We start from the raw sequence: 9283 nt of genomic DNA, 5'->3' as shown, positions 1-9283 counted from the left end.
ACAGTTCTGAGGTCCCTAGGATAGGCACCACAGAAAAATGAACATTAAATGTCAGGACACAGATAGCCCAGAACTCCCATTCCCCTGCAGGACCCTCTGGGAACTGGCAGGATGGCAGCCAGTGATGAGGCTGTAGGAATCATCTTCCTGTCACAGACTGTGGTTGGAGTTCTGGGCAATTTCTGTCTTATCTATTACCTGTTATTTTCTTCACTGGGTGCAGGTTAAGGCCTACAAATTTGATTCTTAAGCACTTGATGTGGTCAATTTGTTAATTCTCCTGCATAAAGAAAGTCCCCAGACAGGGGCACTTTTCAGTTTGGAAGTTTTCCTTGGTGATTTTGGATGTAAGCTGCTTTTCAATGTTAACAGGATGGGCAGTGATGAGTCCATTGTTACCATATGCCTTCTAAGTGTCTTCCAGGCTACCATTTTCAGCCCAGTGAATTCAGATGGGCAGAGCTTTAAAGTGAAAACTCCCAGTACATTGGTACCTCCTTATACCTGAGCTGGATCCTGTAACTCCTTGTAAGTATGCCTTTCTTACTTACATGACTGGGAAAGGGAGCTCCAAAAATGTCAAGATCTTGGTAGATTTTCTGGTGCTCTAATGACAAAGCCCTAGAATCATTGCTTGCAGCAATCCTGTCACTCCCTGATGCTGTGTGTGTGTGTGTGTGTGTGTGTGTGTGTAAGCGGGGGTGCTCATGCTCTAGGCCAGCAGCTCCATGGTGCACATTCTGCACAGGCATTACCAGAGAATGCAGCATGTCTGCCCAGGTCCTCCCCTGAGTACAACAAAACAATTCTTGTCCTAGTGAGCTCTTTTGTATTTTTATACACTTTCCAGTATCTTAAATAATCCCAAATTGTTCCTGATAATTTTGGCTGCAATAATCTCTGGGTGCTTCCCAGCTTTCAACCCCTTTTTGCTAATAATCAAAGACACCAGCACATTCAGGCTAGTTTGCATGTATAAAAAAAATCTTAAATTTCTAATTTATGAGGAAAATGTAAAATATGTACTCTATAAGGTTTTGTACAATTTGTCATATCATTTGTGAGTGGTGGTTTAGACACATACCCTCGTATGTTATAAATGTGTGTGTATGGTTTTATATGTGTTTGTGAACATGAACATGCACACATGCATATATCTTGATTGTTATGATCTGTCAATAATAATTCTGAAAAATTATATGTAAATTTTATACTTAATTAAAACTATTTCAAACTGATTTCACATAATTTCATATTTTCTTGTTTTTCTGATAGATTAGTCATGTTAAAAATGTGGAAAGAATTTTTCATTTGTCTACTTTCATGTTTATGTCTTAGCTCTGTGTTAATGTACTCCAATGATATTTGCCTTTAGCAGGTAAATTTAGTTATTTTTAATACAGTATAAGGAAAGTAAAAAGAGAAACAGAGACAAGATGCAGCAGAAAGGTAGTTGCTCGTCCAAGCAGCTGCATTTATTTATACCAATAGGTTACATTAGGTCATTACTGCCATAACTACATTATAGTTTATGGTATCAGTAAAGTGGCTTATTCTGCAGTTACATTCTACAGTTACAATATGCAATGTTAGGAGCTTTGTGCAGCTCTCAAGAAAGTCCATTGTCNCAATCACTTCCCAATAGCCACACCTCTGAACATTACTGCCCTGGGAACCAAGCCTTCAACATGGGGGCCTTTGAGGACATTCCAGATTCAGCCCATAACAGGAAAGGAAGCCCACCAAAATCCTGGTAAAATTCTTCCCTGAATATACATGGCATGGATCTGCATTCAGATGCTATGGTAGACAGAATTGTATGGCCCAGTTTCTTCTTCAAGGAAGAGCTACTGCCTGGCTGGAGTCCCTTGTCATATGGCTTCCAGTCATCAGCTTCTCCAGCACTAGCTTCAGGTGCAGGTGCCTCAGGTTTTGCAATTTCAGGTAGAGTCAACAGCTAGTGACTGTGTTCAGGAAGGAAATAAAGGCTGATCCATTTGGACTCCATGTTCAACACTCCAATGGGCAACATCCAATCCACACCTCACCGCTGTGTAGACTGAAGCTTCATCAGATCACTTTCTTCCTGACTAGTCCTGTGTTCTTTTACTTACCAGTTATCACTTTCTAATGAACATTTTGTATACCAAACTCTATCTCAGTGTCTGCTTTTAGTTAATACAATCTGTGGCATTATGCAAGCAGTAGGAATGGACAAATATCATCTTAGGCCTAGAATCAAATAGGAACATTTATAGAACAATAATATGAGCCAAGTATGTTAGATTCATTTCATGTTAGATTCATCACATGTCCTGGTACAGCTGAAGAAAACCAATATATCTATAGGATAGATAATAATGTCATCCCCAATTTATTAATAAAGCAACTTCAGACAGAAAATTCATGCAACAAAGTCACATTTCTAGAAACCTAGAGCACATGCATTTGGTCACTACATACATTAAGAGTTAAAATAACATCAGGTAAGAACATATTTAAAAGCTGTGTAAGGTATGATAAATTACTCAAATAGTAATCAATCAACATCAAGTGCCAGGGCCCCTACAAGTAAATGATGATACATGCCAAGGGAGCATTTTAAGGCAGATTAGTAAAGAAACTATTGGAAGCATGTGGGCTGGGCAGAAGGAAGTCATAAGAAATAGTGCAGTCCCACAGGCAGGACTGGTAATGCTGGGGTGTTCTTCCCACCCCTAAGTCTGAAGGAAGTAGAGGGGGGGGGCATGATTATAGGAACCCAGAGGCAGAAGATTTGAGTAACATCTGGCAGGATCTGTGATGAAGACTAAAGATGAAGAGAAGAAGATAGAGAAGCCCCTTTGCTGACCTTCCCCATTCCTCTGCTCTTCTGCTAGTGCTTCCATTGGCTAAGCCTGACCAGGAACCTACAGGTAAAAAACCTTCCCAGGCAGAAAGCAGGGTTCAGGGGGTGAGAGCTGGTTGAGAGATAAATAGAAACTATCTAGAACATGCAGTAAGGTAGATAGCAGGTGAAGACACTGAGGATCCATGTAAACCTTTAAGCAACACCTCTCAGTTTTGGTGCCAGAATCAGGACTTGAATCTTCTGACTCTACCCCTATGTGTTTGCCAATCCCACTCCTTAATGGAATCATAGAAGGGCAAGTTTCTCACTGCACAAGCACTTGCTTCATTAGAGAACCATGCAGCCTATATAGCTCCTATCTACAACTTCCTCATGAGCTTATTTCACTTGCCCCCAGTAGACAAGTCATTCGTGTGGATTCCAGCTCATTTTCAATCTCTTCCACTCTGAGATTGAAATCTCCTTAAACATTTCATTTTTTAGAAACTTCTATGTGCCAGGAAAATATGAAGGAATCTTGCAAAAATGTACAAGATGTTCTCCAAGGGGCAGAAAAATAGTGTATAGAAAGGAGGAAAATCACAGGCCTTATCCTGAGAAATTAGAAAGTTAAGGTCTCCGATACAACCAATTCAGTGCAATTATAGAGCAAAAAATAGAAGGTTTTAATTAGAAGGAAAAAAGGAAAGGGTGTCACAATGAATGTTTTATTGGATATACAAGCCAGGCCTTGCAATAGATAGATAGAGATATTTTTTTTTTATTGTTTAATCCTCCTCATGAGACTATGTAGTAAGTGTAGTAAGTATAATAGGCCTGTGAATTTAGCTTCTCAGTATTTGTTCTCCCTCTTATCTAGGAACAGAAACTATAATTTCCTTTGGGAAATTTTTCTTTCTTCATTCCATTTGTTATTGCTGCCACAGTGAAATACTACAGACTGGGTAATTTCACAATAGAAATTTATTCCCTTGCAGTTCTCGATGCTGGAAGTCCAAGGTCAAGGTGTCAGCAGGATTTGTTTCTCATGAGGTCTCCCTCTTTGGCTTATAGATGGCTTTCTTCTCCTCTGTGTCTCATAGAATCCTCCCTCTGTACTTGTCCTAATCTCTTATATGGACACCAGTCATACTGAATTAGAACCCACCCATCTGACCTCATTTAAACTTAATTACCTCTTTTAAAACCATAATTCCACATATAATCATGGGGGAGTTACTATTGAGAGGGGACACAATACAGACTGTAACACTCCCTTTGGACACAGAGATTGATTCAAAGATGGGAAAGTATTCCAGTCAAAGTCCATGAGATTCAAAGAAATTGATGTTCAGACTTTTGGGAGAGAAGAGTTTCCACACTTCTACTGGATTCCTGCAGTCATTTTTATGCCATGAGGAAAGTCAACTTACACCTCATAGGGAAAGAAGAGAAGATTCAGGGAAACTACTTGACTATAGGGTCTGAACTGCTGAGATGCCTGAGATAATAATTTTCCTTTGGGTTTAAGTGAGCTCAGTTCATACTTTTGTACATGATATACAACATCAAAATTCCCTAGAGCATACATATCCTTTCTTTTTAGAGTCACACAGGTAAGTGCTAGAATTTGCATGTGTCTCAGGTAGATACTAAAATTCTCACATTACCTGCTATACCAGGTTTACTATTTTCTCTCATTAGAGAGTCACAAGTCTTCAAGAAAGTTACAACTGGGGCCTCGACTATATTGTGCCTCTAATATCAGAATGAAATTACCTATGCTTTCAAAAGTTACACATGTCCCCCAATATCCTCCAAATCTAGTGTTGTGAGAAGCCTACTCTAAAGCAAGTCCAGAATCACTCTCTTTTGTAAACTCCAAAGGAAAGCCTGGGATTCAGAAATACCACCCATCTTTGGCAAACCTCCTAAAGAAACCAAAGACTTAACACTTCCCAGAGACATAGTTATTTTGAAAGGGCAATGACTTTATTGCCCTCCTTCTAGTCAATTGAATTTTACATGCTTACTATGCCAGGCACTCTGTCATGTGCTGTAGGAGATCTAAAGATAAATACGACAAGGTCCCTGCACTGGGGATGCTCACAGAGAAGCCAGAAAACAGCTAACAACGACAATAAAAAGGAATAACTAGAAACCAGACCTTTATCACCTTGGAATACGTATCTTTGGCTCAGAAAAGCTAAGAAGAAAAGGCAGCCTCAGGCTTGTGGCTGCTGTCATCTTTGAATGGGAAGGTGACATCATTAACCAGTACCTGCTGATCTCTGAAGTCTATTACAAGTACATAATATTTTCTGATTTTAATTCTTTAGGATATATACCAAAGAGTGGCATAGCTGGGTCACATTCTGGGTTCATTCCTAGTTTTTTGAGGAATCTTCATATTACTTTCCAGAGTGCTTGTATTAAATTGAAGAACCACCAATGACGTATGTATGAGTGTACCTTATTTCCTACATCCTTGCCAGCATTTTTTGTTATTCATGTTCTTGATGATTGCCATTCTAATTGCAGATTAAATCTCAGTATAATTTCGATTCATATTTCCCTGACTGCTAGTGATGTTGAACTTTTTTTTTTCTTATATTTGTTGGCTATTTGTATTTCTTCTTTTGAGAAGTGTCTGTTCAGTTCTTTTGACAATTTATTAACTGCATGTTTTTTGGTATTAAGTTTTTTGAGTTTTTTATATATTCTGGATATGTTTGTTTATATATATATATATATATATATATATATATATATATAAATAAATGATCATCACAGACAAAGTAGTTATCATTTTCACTTCACAGAGATTCCTTTTGGAATCTTCATGTCTTTTTTTTTTAACTCTGCATTTTTTCTCCCCCTCTCCTATTTTCTCCTCACTCTTTTAATATCTAGAACATTCCAGACCACTTGCATATATAGTGAAATTTAGAACATCACTGTGCATGCACAGAGAAAGCACCATCTTAGGAGAGACTGAGAAGACTTTAATTTTAAACCTTGGGTTCTTCCCTATCTGTTAGAAGACATACCATAACTATAAAAAAAATGGAAATAGAAAAATCTAAATTCCAGACCTAACATATTCAAGTGTCTCATTTCCTATCATTTCAGTTTCTCTGTCTCATACTGTGTGTTTCTTTTTGCCTCATCTTGTCTTTATCTGCTGTCTCTTTGTACATGTGTATGCTTTTATATAAAATAAATTTAATCTTAATAAAATCTGTCATTTTTCAGGAAATGTTAAAATATGATACTGAGACTACTAAAATTGTCCTTTTAGAAACTTTTCATATTTTCTTCATTATTTCCTTTGAAAATCCATTCTGAATTTACATATCCATGATGTGGGTGAGGATTGATGTTTTCCTGTTCCAAGTACACTTCAGGTTCAAGTAATTCAGGCTAAGCACACTTCAGGTTCCAGTGAAAGTGTCTAGTTGCACTTTCTTTCCCTCTCTCTCTCATTTCTCCCCCAAGTCTATACCCCCATCCTCAGGGACCACTTTCCCATGAAACACTGAGTACACTCTACCTCTGTGCTCATGCTTGGAAATCTCTGGCAATCCCACAAAGCAGCACCTAAATCATTCTTGGGGACAAACTCTACCTTGAGCCCCTGTGCTTAGAGGAATATTTGTTGTCATGATTTACCATGGTGAATGACAGCAGAGCCTGAAGACCTCGGGCAATATCTGTTCTTCTCAAGACTGCTGTCAGAATCCTGGACATGTATCTCTTCTCTGCCATCATCTCTTCCTCATAACTCACAACAGGGTGTTCTTTCCATATGATTCCCAGGCATCTGTGTACACCAGCTCCTGGTCACATTTTCTAAGAGACTTCTCCAAGCAATGGAAGCATTGCTAGTTCTGTTCTCACCCAGCCTTGTCCTGCTACTGGCCCTGTCCGCACCTGACTCTTCTCCTTGGCCAGGTATCCACCATGAAGATCTTCCTACCACAGTAACCCTGAACTCTGGAGGAGGCCGTCTGGGCCACTGTGAGACCTTTTAAAAAAAAAAAAAAAACTTGGTTCAGTCATTGAGTCCTCTTAATGTCCTTTGGGATCCCCTATATGCAGTGTGTACATCACACAGGACATTTTAGGGGCCAGTATGTAAAGAAGCCCAAATCTTCTTCCCACATCATTGGCTCAGGCTCACTGTATTATCCAACACAAAGGAGGACAGTGGGAAAACAGTTGATAAGCAAATGCTAACAACCCATCCAACAGGTCTGTGACCCCTGAGGCTTCACCCAAAGAGAGTATGTATGGAGAGGAGAGAGAAATCAGAGGAAAAATAAAATAAAATAAAAAAAAGATGGTACCAGTTCAGCCCAGCTCTGCCATGGACTAACATGGCAGTTTGCACTCATATGCTAAATCTCCTGAAGCTTTTGTATATCAGCTTACATGAAGCTAAAATGAATAGATCAGTAATTGTGATGAGGACTGATTGAAGAAATGCATAGATGTGTGAGCTTTAAATGAATAAATACCAGCTTGCAGAAACTTTAAGCCATGCGAGGACTCTGATAGTGTGAGGCAGGACATGAGACAAAGCTGATTATTCCTGCTTGTGGGAGAAGTGTTCTTCAAAGAGGTATCCAGTCTCCTATGGATACCACGCCCAAAGCCAGAAGGATGTGCTCAGCGTGTGGTCCCCGTGTTCCAGCTCTGCAGCTTGAAGGGCCCTGTGTTCCAGTTCCCTCTTTCTCACAAAAGAGGGAGAATCCCAGTCCAGCTTTGCCCAGATCTAAACAGCTTTCCACACCCTCAAAACAAGGGGAACTGGCAAGGTACAGAGCTGGCCTTGGCTGGACAGAGACCTTGGACATTTTCATGGAAAGGGAGTAAAGGTTTGTTTGTGGTTGTGAGTGTTTCCTATTGGTTCTAACTGTGGATTCTAGGAGGCCTCCAGTTCAGCTCAAAATCAATCTGGGGGCAAACAGAGCTGAATGTGATCCCTAGAAGCAGACACGTGAAGTACTGAGGATGACTGAGGGGACTCAGAGAGAAGGAGTTCACACTTAGAGAATATTTCACACTGATTTATTTTCATTCTCTGTGACATGCATGTAGTAGAATAAATTTATTTTAAAATTATAATAATTAGCGTACCATAGGAATATGTGGAAAATAGAAGTAGAGGGATATAATTTAAAAAAAGTTAAAATGTTTTTTTGTTTTGTTTTGTTTTTTAAGATAGTAGAATTTTAATCAATGACCATGGTGGCTTTTTATCTGTTTTGAGTTTTCTATAATGAAATAAAATATTATACTATATATTTGACAATTATTTTACCCTTTGAATTTTAGATTAAAAAAATTATGATTCATATCAGAAAGAATTGGAAATGCACTTGAATTCTTCATATTATTTAATTTTACTAATATTTTAAACTCAGAATTTTATAAAGCAAATATGATGACTTTACCAAAGCATGTAATTATAGTTTGAGGACATTTCTTAGATTAATAAGTGAGAATAATTTCCAGTAACTCAGGAGGAGAACTTCTTCCTGTTTAAAAATAGTTTTCCTAATTCTTCCTTCAAAATGACAAAAACAGTATTCCATAAAGTTATTACTTGATAGATGAATGGGAAATAATAACTCTGTTGAACTTTAATAAATTTTATACAAATGTTGTCCTAGTTATGGCAGTTTGGCATCTTCTCTAATATTACCTTGAATGATAAAAAAAAAAAAACAATGTTAGCTAATTAGGATTTTGAATAACAGAGAAATTAGGAAGTGGGAAGCAGGATTTCATTTCCTTATTCCTACAGAGAGGGCAGCTGAACCCCAGGCTTCCACTGATAGAAACCTTGAGTTAAGTTGCTGAATAGTGTGAGGACAGACACATACAATTGTTGAATCAGTGCTACTATGACCAGTTTTATTTCTTTTTTATGTGTGCCATAGCATTTACAGCCTTGAGAGAATGATAGTAAATTTTCAAAATTAATCTCAAAAATTTCCCTTTGTGATACTTTATTTTGGTGTCTAACACACTGAAAACTTGCCTATTTTGTTCACAAATTAACAGTGTGGGTTGCCTTGCTATATTTTCTGCAATCTACCTTAGAGACTCTTTGTATATTGAAATTCTTATTTGAAGATAGCTGTTAATTCTCAAGAGTTTAATGAAGCCCAAGTTTAATCAAGTACTACTAACTGACTGACTGTCATCAGACGAGAAAGATTGTTGCTTACTAATTGTTTGATTTCTAAAATCCATTGTTTACATTCATAAAATTTATTTTTCATTTTTTCTCATTCTATTAAAGCTTTGAGTCAGTTTAAAATGTATGCATTTCAGTATTATAACATATATCACATTACTTATCATATATGCTTTATAATAGATATACTATGTAACATATATGCAATGTATAAAATTCATTGATATTTATTAGATTATATTATA

At 37.7% G+C, this 9283-nt stretch overlaps 1 long non-coding RNA gene across 1 annotated transcript; it reads left to right on the top strand.

The window, feature by feature from the left end:
* The first annotated feature begins 58 nt into the window (after positions 1-58).
* Positions 59-8669, top strand: LOC125614544. The gene is made up of 2 exons (XR_007345133.1): positions 59-528; positions 6650-8669. It is a non-coding gene; the product is annotated as an uncharacterized LOC125614544 (long non-coding RNA).
* The last annotated feature ends 614 nt before the right edge of the window (positions 8670-9283 follow it).

The sequence above is a fragment of the Marmota marmota genome, unplaced genomic scaffold (genome assembly GCF_001458135.2).
Source record: "Marmota marmota marmota unplaced genomic scaffold, marMar, whole genome shotgun sequence".
NCBI classification, from domain to species: domain Eukaryota; kingdom Metazoa; phylum Chordata; class Mammalia; order Rodentia; family Sciuridae; genus Marmota; species Marmota marmota.
Note: the sequence above shows the minus strand (reverse complement) of the source record. Positions and strands in the feature narration are given on the sequence as shown.